We start from the raw sequence: 13,679 nt of genomic DNA on the forward strand, positions 1-13,679 counted from the left end.
CCAGTCTCAGACACTTGACACTTACTAGCTGTGTGACCCTGGGCAAGTCACTTAACCCCAATTGCCTCACCTAAATAAATAAATAAGTAGATAGATAGATAGATAGATAAATGAATGAATTAATGAATGAATGAATGAATGAAGTACACTTAACCCTGATTGGCCCCTCCCCCAAATAAATAAATAAATTTTAAAAGTGTAATAGTTTGAAAATCAAATTGTATTTGTGTGTTTAATATGAGGGTGGAGACTTTTGGGGATAGTCGTTTTAGATCTGCAGCTTGGGTGACCTTCACCTGCCTTCTCCCTAGTGTTCTTCACTTGTATTTATTTCTAATGTGAACACTACCTTTATTTTCCCCTTTCATATGCATCATCATTTAGCACAGTGTAAATGATTAATAATTGCTTGCTTGTTGACTGGGGGCTTCGGTTATAGGGTAGGTTACATGGCACTATTTGTTGCAGACTCTGAGATTGGCTTTGAGATGCTGAGATAACAACGCCATCAGTGGAGGTGTCTCACCTGATCCAGTTTGTCCTCTTCCTCTCCTGGGCTGGGGCTGAGACCCAGAACTTGGGGAAGGGGTGGAGGGTGAGGTCTGACCTATGAGTGCCTTTCACATTTTCACTTGGATCTATATATTCAACCCATAGATTCACCAATGACCTTTAAGTTTCCTCATTTAGTTCTGTTATCACTGATCCTATATAATCTCCTTCCTTCCTCAGAAGTTTAATTCTTGGCTCATAGCCTTCTTGTTCATTCAATTCTGCTCCATCTTCTGACTCCTGGCATTTCTACTGGCTGTCCCCCCGCATGTCTGGAATGCTCCTATTCTTCATCTGTGCCTTGTATATAGTTGTTTGCATGTCATCTCCTCTATTAGATTGTGACCTCTTGGAGGGCAGAACTTGCCTCTTGCCTTTCCTTGTCTCCCTAGTGTTTAAGCACAGTGCCAGGCACAGTAGGCATTTAATAAATGTTTGACTAACTGACTGCTTCTTTGAAAATCCTAGCCTCTCACTTCCTTATGTGGGGTGTGTGTGTGTGTATCCTCGTGCTGTCCATATACATTACAGGTGTACACATGCGTCTGTCTAGATAGGGCATGAATAGATATCCCCAGAAGGTCCTCTGCCCACTCTTCTCCTAGAGAGACTTTGATTCCTGCCAGCAGAGGGACCAGGAAATTGGCATTCCAGGAGGTCCACTCTGTTCTCAGAAAAAGGCTAAAATTATATTTCTACCTCCCTCTCTAAATATTATTAATCTAGAGGAAATAGGGGCAGCTTGGTGGCACAGTGGATAGAGCACCAGCCCTGGATTCAGGAGGACCTGAGTTCAAATCTGGCCTCAGACATTTGATACTTACTAGCTGTGTGACCCTGGGAAAGTCACTTAAACACAATTGCCTCACTAAAAAAAAAAAAAAGTGAATCTAGAGGAAATAATTTAGGTTGAAGCTATATTGTGGGGTGGGGCAGGCGGAGCAATGGTGGTTAAGTGACTCGCCCAGGGTCACACAGCTAGTAAGTGTCATGTCTAAGGCTGGATGTCCACTGTGCTACCTAGCTTCCCCAGAAGCTACATTCTTGATTGGGATCTCTTGAAGGGGAAGAAGTATTCCAAGTTTTATATTGGAAGCTTGACTCTTTCTCATAGAATGTTAGTTTCACAAAGACCATATGTAGTGAATAGCAAATCCCTTTATCTAAGATGATAGCAAACAGAAATCAGAGAAGATACAGGGATGAAAATACACCAGAAAAAAAAAGAACAAACAAACCAGAATGAATGTGATCTCCCACTAGAATTAAGATTTCAAGGGAATCAAGAGATAGCCTCAGATCTCTAACTAGGGAGATTCCTAAGGTCTCTAGTGTAGGAAGTTCAAGATACATCCTGGCTTCTTCCTAGCATTTTTCTCTCCCTTCAGGAACTTCTCCCTGAAGAGAATATGGCCCTCACAATGTTTTTGTCTTCTCTCTTGAGACTAGAAGCCAAACACCCCCCTCCCCAATATTTCTTTTCTCTAAAGCCTTCACCAACCTCATTCTTCATGCTAGAGTGGAGCGATGAGTAATCAATCTCCACCAATGAGGAGAGTCCCACGAAAATATACTTTGAGCTGTGAATTACATTCAACTTTCTCAACTCACCTTTGTCTCATCCATTTTGACCACACACACAGGAGGGACCACACCTTCTACACCTCTCTTGTGGTACTGTGTACTTACCTAGACCCTTTGGGGAATCAGTCCACCATTACAATGTGATCTATCCTCAAATTCCACACTGCCCTGTCCTATTGTTGATCATACTTTGCCAAATCCCAGTCTTGGATTCCTCTTCTGTCTCCTTTTATGCATATGTTACTGAATAGAGCCAGAAAAAAAAAATCAAGAAACTGTGCTGATTTGGTCCATTAAAAATATATGTTATATAATCTCAACTCTGACCTCTCTGTAGGAAGGCAATATTTTTATGCCTCCCTAATTAATTCTCCCATTTACAACATCAACTATCTCAACCTTTTCATCCCCAAACCTCCTTAAACATTTCACATCTCCCCCTTTCCCTACCATTTCCAATGAGCATCTTGTCTCATACTTCACTGAAAAAAAAAATCAAGACCATTTGCTAAGAGTTCCCTTTTCTCTCCTCCCCATTTCATATCACTCCAACATCTTCCCCCAGTATCTCCTCCTTCATTTCTATCTCTCACTAAGAGATGGTCTTTCTCCTTACCAAGACAAACACCTCTGCATGCATTTCATTCTGACTTCCCCAACATATGATCCCCTCTATCATTCCTACCCTATCCCTAATCTTCAATCATTCCCCATTTTCTGGCCCCATCCCTGCTGCCTACACACATACTTTTGTCTCCTGCTCTGAAAAAGTCCTAACTTTGTCCTCCCATCCCTGCTAGTTATAATCCTGTATTCTTCATCCCCTTTTCAGTTAAATTCTCTGAGAAAGCTGCCTCTGCTTCCTCTGGCTTCCAATCTCATCATTAAACTGGAAATGCCCTCTCAAAAGTCACCAAATGGCTTCTTAATTGCCAATTCTTTTCTCCACCCTTGATGCTTTCTGCAGCTGTTGAGGCTACTGATCATTCTAGCCTAGGGTGTGTGTGAAAATCTCTTGGACACTCTCCTCTCTAGGTTTTTGTTCCATTGCTCCCTCCTGATTCTCCTTCTACCTGTCCAATGGCTCCTTTGCATGCTTTGCTGGATCTCCATCCAATAACCACTGATGGATGTCCAAGGCTCTGTCCTGAGCCCTGTTCCTTTCCTTCTCTATTCTGTTTTTCTTGGTGATCTCATTACTTCACATGGGTTAAATTATCTTCTCTCCAGTGATATGCAAGGTGTCCCCAAAGTGTTAGTGCAATTTAAACTTTCTCCCCCCCACCACATTTTTTTTTAATGTGGAGCAGTGGCTGAAGCTGTGGGCCTGGAGTCAGGAAGACCTGAGTTCAAATTCAGACTCAGATACTTCCTAGCTTGTGACCCTGGGCAAGTCATTTAATCTCTACCTCAGTTTCCTAAACTATAAAATGAGAAACATAATATTACCTATTTCACAGAGTTTTTGTGAAGATCAAATGAGAAAGTATTTGTAAAGTACTCAGCACAGTGCCTGGCACATAGTAGGCACTTATCAAAAGCATATTCCTTCAATAAGCTTAAAACTGCACTAAGATTGTATTTAGTGCTAATTTCTCTACTGACCTCTTGTCTTGGATCCTTAACTAGCTTTTTCACATCTTTAACTGGATATCTTGGGAGGTGTCCAAAGGAGAACTGATCCTCTTTTGCCCCAGACCCTTCCCTCTTTTGAACATCCCTATTTCTGTTGAGGGTAGCACCCTCATCCCAGTCACCCAGACTTGAAATCTAGGTGTCTTCTTTGGGTCCTTACTCTTCCCCTTCAAATCCAATCAGTCATCAAGTCTTGTCCTTTTTTTTACTTTTGTGACATGCACCCTTCACCCCTCTAACATTGCTCCCACCCTGGTGCAGACCCATACCACCTCATGCCTGTTCAATGGTAATAACCTTCTGGTTCATCTTCTTCCCTCATCTCTCCCCATTCAGCTGTTAAATTGATCTTTCTATTGTAGCAGCCTCTGGTTCAACAAATATCTCCTACTACCCCATAAAATCCTCTGTTTGACTTTTAAAACCATTCACAATGTGGTCCCTCTTTACCTTTCCAATCTTCTTACAAATTATGTATGCCCTGCCCTCCCCAAACCCATTCACATACTCTTATAGTTGTTCATCCTTCGTTCTGAAGAGAGCCATGAGATTGGTGTGATGTCATGACTTGCACTGAATTGGATTTAAGTGAGGGAGGGCTGTGCAAGGTCAGCAACCTCACTCTCTCCTTCAGAACCATCTGGGTTCAGTGGCAAGCTATATATAAGGACTACTGGAGATGGCCCCAGATGTTGAAGGCAATTGGGGTTAAGTGACTTGCCTAGGGTCACATAACTAGTAAGTGTCTGAAGATAGATTTGAACTCAGGTCCTCTTGACTCCAGGGCCAGTGCTCTATCCACTGAACCACCTAACTGCCTGAAGAATTAGATTCTAGAGCCTGGAGAAAGAAGAAACAGATGGGGAACTTACTAATGGTCATTAAGTACAGTATCTTGTGGGATGGAGGTGGGGAGGAGGGTAAAGAGGTTTTTTTTATGACCAAGGGAAGAAATAGGCTCAGAGTCCAACAAGCTAAAATTATCACTTTAGGGAATCAGGTTAAACTTGACTCTAGGGCATGGGTTCTTAACTCTTTCCGTGCCTTGGCCTCCTTTAGATGTCTGGAAAGGCCTGTGGATGCCTTCTTGGAAGAATGTTTTTAAATGCCTAGATTTATAAAGGAAACCAATAATATTGAAATCCAGTTATCGGCGTATTTGAAAAGAGTTCACGGACCCCAGCTGAAAAACAGTGATTATCGGGGAATGGGGATGGGGGAAGGGTAGCCCTGGGGGTGCAGTGAGGGCTGGTGACAGATTGAGAGCTAGAAGCCACAGCTCTGGCATGCACTGAACATGGAAGAAGGGAAAACCCTCATCAGGTTGGGTCTGCAGTATGGCTTCCCTCCTGAGATTTTGTTTTCTTTATGTGAAATGTAAGAGAAGAGTCTGAGAGTCCGAAGCTACTTTGAAGGTGTGTAATTTCCCTGCTGGGTTGGGGGTGGGGGTCCTGCCTTCCCCTTGGGTGACTCACAGCCCTTCTAGCACTTTGTGGACCTGTGTGACCAACAACATCACCACCCCCAGGGCCAGCCTAAGCATCACCAGTCTCAGTGAGGCTGGTCTTCTGCTCTTCAAAGACAGGGATATTGTCTCTACTGGAGCCATACCTGAAGTATTTACAATTTGTGCTCTGCTGGTAAAATGGCTGAGAGTTTGGGGTCCTCTTCATTCCTCCATGAGGCCCTGGTCATACAGGGGTTCTTCATTTGAGGTTTGGCAAAAACTATTTGGATAAATGTATTTCAATAGAACCAGTTTCCTTTGTAATCCTATTTATTTCATTTTATGCATTTAGAAATGTGATTCTGAATGGGGTCCCCAGGCTCCATCAGATTGTCAAAGGGGCCCAGGCCACATGAATGGCCAAGAGCTCCTGCATTAGTGGAGCCCCCCCACCTTAATTAGTTAATAAACATTTATTGAGAGCTTACCAGATGTTTGGTACTGTGCAAGGTGCTGAGGATAAAGAGACAAAAAGGACAGAGTCCCTTCTCATGAGACATTTACAAGCTAGCTGGGGAGACAACATGGGCATTCATAAGTACTTATACAATTCAGTCAGTCAATTAGTCAACTATTGTTTATGAAGCAACACAGCTAGGTGATGAGGTGGACGGAGAACCAGGCCTGAAGTTAGGAAGAGTCATCTCCCTGAATTCAAATCTGGCCTCAAACACTTACTAGCTAACAATTTTGGAAGCATGTACTATGTTCCAGAGCAGCTAGGTGGTACAATGGATAGAATACTAGGTCTGGAATCAGCTCATATCCAACTTCAGACGTTTACTATCTGTGTGACCTTGGGCAAGTCACTTAACCCTGTTTGCCTCCATTTCCTCATCTGTAAAGTGATCTGGAGAAGGAAATGGCAAACCCTTCCAGTATCTATGCTAAGAAAACCCCAAATGGGGTCAGAAAGAATCAGACATGACTGAAATGCCTGAGCAGCAACAAAAACTATGTGCCAGGCATTGTGATGAGTGCTGGAGATACAAAAAGAGGGCAAAAAACAGTCACTACCCTCAAAGAGCTCATAGTCTAATGGGGAGACATACTGTCTAATGGGGGAAACAACATGTCAACAGTTATGGCCAAACAAATGGTAGACATGATAAATTTACAATAATCAATAGCAGGAATGTGCTAGCACCAAGAGGGATGAGGACAGACTTCTTGCAGAATATAGAGTTTTAGCTGGACCTTAAAAGAAGCCAAGTAATGGAAAAAGCAGCGATTAGGAGGGCAAGAAGGGGAGCAGTGGCTGAAAATTCTGGGAATCAGGAGATACAAAATAGATAAACGATCATTTGGGGGAAAGGCACTAATAGCTGTAGGCATTAGGAAAGACTTCATGTCGAAGGTGACTCTTGAGTTAAGTCTTGAAGAAAACTAGAGAGCTGAGGAGAGAGTGCTTTCTAAGCATGGGGTCATAGCCAGAGCAAAGGTATAGAGGTAGGAGATATAATACCACGTGTGAGGAATAGTAAGATTGTTTTGGCTGAACTACAGCATGCACAAAAGAGAAAGATTTGTAAGAAGATTGGAAAGGTATTTGGGGATCCAGTTGGGAAGGGCTTTAAATGCTAACCATATGGGAGTGGTGGTATATGGACTGGAAACTGGACTTGGAGCTTAAAAGACCTGAGTTCAAATTCCACCTTAGATACTAACTACCTATGTGACCCTGAGCAAGTCACTTACTCATTTTGTTTTCTTATCTGTGAAATGAGGGGGTTTGCATCAGCAAGCATTATACATAATGGAGATAAGTTAGAGGCATTCCCAATAAGATCAGGGGTGATACAGGGATGTCAATTATCACCTCTATTATTTAATATTGTAGTAGAAATGTTAGATTTAGCAATGAGAGAAGAAAAAGGAATTGAAGGAATTAGAATAGGCAAGGAGGAAACAAAACTATCACTCTTTGCAGATGATATGATGGTATACTTAGAGAATCCTAGAGAATCAACTAAAAACTTACTTGAAACAATTAACAACTTTAACAAAGTAGCAGGATATAAAATAAAGCCACATAAATCATCAGCATTTCTATACATGATCAACAAAGTCCAGCAGCAAGAGATATAAAGAGAAATTTCATTTGAAGTAACAGTAGACAATATAAAATACTTGGGAGTCTACTTGCCAAGACAAACCCAGGGACTCTATGAACACAATTACAAAACACTTTTCACACAAATAAAATCAGATCTAAATAATTGGAAAAATATCAATTGCCCATGGATAAGCTGAGCTAATATAATAAAATGACAATTCTACCTAAATTAATGTACTTATTCAGTGCCATACCAATCAGACTACCTAAAAATTATTTTATAGAGCTAGAAAAAGTAATAACAAAATTCATCTGGAAAAACAAAAGGTCAAGAATATCAAGGGAAATAATGAAAAAAATGTACAGGAAGGTGTGCTAGCTGTACCAAATCTGAAGCTTTACTATAAAGCAGCAGTCATCAAAACTATCTGGTACTGGGGGCGGCTAGGTGGCGCAGTGGATAAAGCAACGGCCCTGGATTCAGGAGTACCTGAGTTCAAATCCGGCCTCAGACACTTGACACTTACTAGCTGTGTGACTCTGGGCAAGTCACTTGACCCCCATTGCCCCGCAAAAAAACAAACAAACAAAAAAAAAAACCTATCTGGTACTGGCTAAGAAATAGAGTGGAGGATCAGTGGAATAGGTTAGGCACAGGAGACACAGTAGTAAATGACTATATTAATGTACTGTTTGATAAACCCAGACTCGAGCTTCTGGGATAGGAATTCAGTATTTGACAAAAACTGCTGGGAAAACTAGAAGAGAGTATGGCAGAAACTAGGCATAGACCAACATCTTACACCTTATATTAAAATAAGGTAAAGGGGCAGCTAGGTGGCGCAGTGGATAGAGCACCAGCCCTGGAGTCAGGAGTACCTGAGTTCAAATCTGGCCTCAGACACTTAATACTTACTAGCTGTGTGACCCTGGGCAAGTCACTTAATCCCAATTGCCTCACTTAAAAAAATAAGGTCAAAATGGGTACATGGTTTAGACATAAAAGGTGATACCACAGGTAAACTAGGAGAGGAAGGAATAGTTTACCTCTCAGATCTTTGGAAAGGAGAGCAGTTTATGACCAAACAAGAGATAGAGAATATTATGAAATGCAAAATGCATGATTTTGATTACATTAAATTAAAAAGGGTTTGTACAAACAGAAGCAATGCATCCAAAATTAGAAGGGAGACAGAAAACTGGGAAACAGTACTTCTGATAAAGGCCTCATTTCTAAAATATATAGGGAACTAAATCAAATTTATAAGAATCCAAGTCATTCCCAATTGAGAAATAGTCAAAGGATATGAGCAGGCAGTTTTCTGATGAAGAAATCAAAGCTATCTATTGCCATATGAAAAAAGTGTTCTAAATCACTATTGATTAGAGACATGCAAATTAAAACAACTCTGAGGTACCACCCGACACCTATTAGATTGCCTAATATGACAAAAAAGGAAAATAAATGTTGGAGAAGCTGTAGAAAAACTGGAACACTAATGCATTGTTGGTGGAGCTGCAAACTGATCCAGCCATTCTGGAGAGCAGTTTGGAACTATGCCCAAAGGGCTATAAAGCTTTGCATTCCCTTTGACCCAGCAATACCATTATTAGGTCTTTTCCCCAAAGAGATCATAAAAAAGGGAAAAGGACCCACATGTACAAAAATATTTATAGCTGCTCTTTATGTGGTGGCAAGGAATTGGAAATTGAGGGGTTGCCCATCAATTGGGGAATGGCTGAACAAGTTGTGGTATATGAATGTAATGGAATACTATTGTGCTGTAAGAAATGATGAGCAGGCAGATTTCAGAGAAACCTGGAAGGACTTGCATGAATTGATGATGAGTGAGATGAGAACATTGTACACAGTATCAACAACATTGTGTGTTGATCAGCTGTGATAGACTTGATTCTTCTCAGTAATGCAGTGGTCCAAGATAATTCCAAAGGATTCATGATGGAAAATGCTCTCCAAATCCAGAGAAAGAAAAAAAAAAGAACTGTTGAATTTGGATGCAGGTTGAACCATACTATTTCTATTGTTTTTGTTGTTGTTCTTTTTCTTTTTTGAGGTTTTTCCTTTTTGCTCTGATTCTTCTCTCATTACATGACTAATGCAGAAATATGTTTATGGGATTGTACACATATAACCTATAGCAGATTACTTGCTGTCTTGGGGAAGGGGGAGAGAGGGAGAAAAATTTGAAACTAGAAATCTTATAAAAACAAATGTTGAAAATTATCTCTAAATGTAATGAAAATAATAACATATTTATATGGGAAAATAAAGAAATAAATATTTTTTTTAAAATAACAGGGTTTGCACTTGATCTGTGAAGTCCCTTCTACCTCTAGATCTATGATCTCATGAAGACTTTTGGTTTTTCTGTGTCTCAGTTTCCTCCTCTTTTAAATAAAGGGTTAGACTTGAAAGCCTTTGCATTTCCTTCCAGCTGTAAATCTATGATCGTGTGATCTGAGGAATAAGAGCTGAAGGGAATGGCATGATCCAACCTGTCCTTTGGGAAAGTTATCTTTCATAGGTATTTATTCCTGGCAATGGTTGCCCATGGGTTATTGCAGATTACTAGCAGGGTCTAATTGACCTTCTGGTGCCTCTGTCCCATCCCTCCAATTCTTCCAAATGTTTTTTGAGACTGGGGGTAGGGGTCAGTGCTGGGCCGAGGCCACTATTTAGATGTTGAAAGGGCAGAGTGATCAGCAAGTGACACTCACATTCTGTCCCTGCCTGACCTAGGCCAGAGTGTGTAATCTGCCAGGGGATCTCTCCTCCTGCCATCACCACATGGGAATAAAGTGCAGAGGGGAGAAGCTTCTTTCAGGGCCCGTGTTGACAGATTATTCAGTCATTTTGAGGTCAGCTGCCTATTGGGTTTAATAGCACAGACCTGCAGGGGAGGGGACTGGGGGGAAGGCACCCTCTGACTGAAGGATCCTGTCCCAAACCCTCTAAATTCAAGACCTGAGTGATTATCAGCCCCCCGGCTGAATCTTTCACCATTGAAAATGGGCTAGCTGGAGAATATTTGTGCAAAACATTTCTGTAAACACTTAGCAAAATGGCCCTGCACCTGTTCTTCAACATTGGTGTCGGAAATAATTAGAAACTTTAATTAAGTGAATACACTTGGCATAGAAAACCAACAATAATTAATAATAACATACTAAAAGAATAATAATAGCCCTAGCAAAAGAGATGTAAGAAAAACCCAAGCCAACACAGTTCCCTTTTTTTTCTTCCATTCATATGTTTATTCCTTTATTGATTTGGGCAATATTTATTGAATACCTACAGTGTGCAAAGACTTCTCTCCCACAAAGAGAATGCTTACACATTACCTAGAAATAATGTGGAGATCCTGAGTCCTAAGGAGTTTCACCACCTCCTAGGCAAGTCATTGGAATGGTCTGAGACTCCATCAAAGCCAAGCACACAATGCCTTCCAAAGAGTAAGCACTTAATGGTTGTTGGAAGGAAGGGAAGAACAGAGGAAGAAAGGCAGGAAGGAAGGAGGGAGGAAGGAAGGAAAGAGGGAAGGAAGGAAGAGAAAAAGGGTTGAGAGAAAAAGGGAGAAGGAGGGAGAGAGGATAGAAGGGAAGAAGGGAAGGAGGAAGGAAGGAAGAAAGAAAGGAAAGAGGGAAGAAAGGAAGGGAGGGAGGGAGGAAAAGAGGGAAGAAAGAGAAAAGGGAGGGATGTACTACTAGGCAAATGCTCACTTCCCCTTGGATTAGATTACTGGCAAGCTGCAACAAAATGGAAGGTAAAGAATTCACCGACTGGCTTTCAATGTTCCTTCAACAGTCATGGGGTCTCACTTGAAGTTTCATGGGCATTTTCTGGCTGGCCTTCCTTTATCCTCCTCTTGTAGGATCTTGGACTCTTGTCCTAGGAAGGACCTTGGCTCTGAATAGTGAGGTTTCACCTTACCTTGCCCTGTCCTGGACCCACCATGGGCTATCTCTGGCTGGCTGTCTCCACCCTGTGCTGCCCCATCCTGCTTCCATATCTATCACTCCTAGATGCGGTGCCATTGCTGATTGGAATGTAAGTTCCTTGAAGACAGGGACTGTTTTGCTTGCTGGAACCCCGGTGCTTGGCACATAGAAAGCACTTAACTAAGACTTTTAACTTCATTTCATTTTTTCCTTCCTGAAATCCATCCGGCAGGATCACATGATACCTTTGGACAACTGAGCTCAGATCTGCAAAGGGGAAGGCTTTGAGAAATTTTATTTAAACAAACACTAATTGCCTCCTTTAGACGCCATGCCAGGGGCTGGCAGTGAAAAGATTAATAAGGATGAGGCTTGTTATCTTTGAGAAACTTATAGCCTAATGGTGAGGGAGCTGGTAATGACAGATCCACAAAGAGTGACTGGGATTAGGTAAACGGAGAGATTTGGACAAAGTGCTCCAGAAATGTTGAATGAGGGATGGTGGAGGGGTCAGGGAAGACTTTATGGAAGAGGTGACACCTGAGATGAGCCTTGAAGGAGGAGGAGAATTTCAACAGGTGGAGATAAGAAAGTATGGCAGAAAGGGTCTGTGAATGCACTGGAGCTGAAGAAAGCAGGAATAGGAACAGACAATATCTATTATCCCAGTTTGTCTTAGAGTGTGTCAAAGGGAGCTGAGTGACAAGAAAACAGCTAGAAAGGGAGGTTGGAACTAGATGATGGACCACTTTAAATGCCAGTCTAAGGATATGGTATTTGAACTTAGAAGCAACAGGGAGCCACTGAAGGCTTTTAAGGAAGAGAATGAATGGGTTTTCTTGAAGAAAAATGACCAACTTTTGCTGTGATCTCCTACATCCAACTCTTCTTTGTCCAAAGGACTTACGTCTAATTGATAGTTTGTGAAAAGCTTTCACATTTACCATAAGACTTAGAGCTGAAAAAGATCTTAGAGGTCATCTAATCCAACTTCTCCATTGTACATGTAACGGGAACGCGCACAGAGTTCCTCTGATGGTATCTCCCTAAGTGGAGAGAGCGGAGCCAGCTCATGGGAGAGTCATGAGGATTCATAATGAAAGTGCTTCAAGAAACTTGGACTTGTGAAGACACTCAGTAGCTAGTTCCAATCCGACAGTCATGAGTTAGGAAAAGACTGATTGATTGTCTGAGTAAGCCTTACAAGAGTTGACTGGAGCCTTGGCCTCTGGCTCTTTGTTTTGCTTTTCAGTTAACAAGAATTTTTTTTAAATCTTTCAAGTAACAAGTATGTTTTTATTAATCTGTCCCTCCCACTACTCCCCCCATTGAGCAAATTTAAAACAACAATAACAAATCCCTTAATACATAGTTATGTAGTCCAGAAAAACAAATTCCCACATTAGCCATGTCCTATCTATCTATCTTTATACATATATATATATATATGTCCCTTTATGCAGTTTCAATTCATCATCTTACTGTCAGGAATTAAGAGGCCTATTTAATCTTCATTCTTTTGGACTTGTGGTATATCACTGTGTTGATCAGAGTGCTAAAGTCTTTCACAGTAGGTTTTCTCTCACCATATATATCATCTTACTAGCTTTGCTCTTCATCAGTTGTGGTGCAGTGGATAGACCACTGGTCCTGAAGTTGGGAGGACCTGAATTCAAATTTGACCCTGGGCAAGTCACTTAAGCCCAATTGCCTCAAACATCCAGGGTCATCTCCAGTCATCCTGATGTATATCTTGACACTGGACCCAGATGTCTCTGAAGGAGAGAGTGAGGTTGGTGACCTTGCACAGCGCCCCCTCATTTAAATCCAATTCAGTGCAAGTCATGACATCACCCCAATGTCATGATCTTCTTCAGAAACGAAGGATGAACAACAAAGGTCCTCCTAGTTTTCTTTTGTTTCTTTTGGTTATTAAATATTATTTATTTAATAAATTGAAGAAATCTTTCTTACCATGAGCTACTGTTCATTTCTTTTTTCTTTCTTTCTTTTTTTGGGGGGGCAGGGCAATGAGGGTTAAGTGACTTGCCCAGGGTCACACAACTAGTAAGTGTCAAGTGTCTGAAGCCAAATTTGAACTCAGGTCCTCCTGAATCCAGGGCCAGTGCTTTACCCACTGCACCACCTAGCTGCCCCCTACTGTTCATTTCTAAGAAAATATTCCATCTCCAAGACTTAAATAAACATCAAAGTTACTAGCTATTCAGTTGTAGTTTTTAACAATATAACAAATAGTAACACAAAGAAAGAAATAATTAAATAATGTTTTAGCTGAGAGAAAGATCACAGCCAAAGTTACCTCTAACCATGACAACTATTCTTGACTTCTCTTCACTTCTAGAATACACTTCCACCATTGAAATT

This window comes from Dromiciops gliroides, chromosome 2 (assembly GCF_019393635.1).
Source record: "Dromiciops gliroides isolate mDroGli1 chromosome 2, mDroGli1.pri, whole genome shotgun sequence".
NCBI lineage: Eukaryota > Metazoa > Chordata > Mammalia > Microbiotheria > Microbiotheriidae > Dromiciops > Dromiciops gliroides.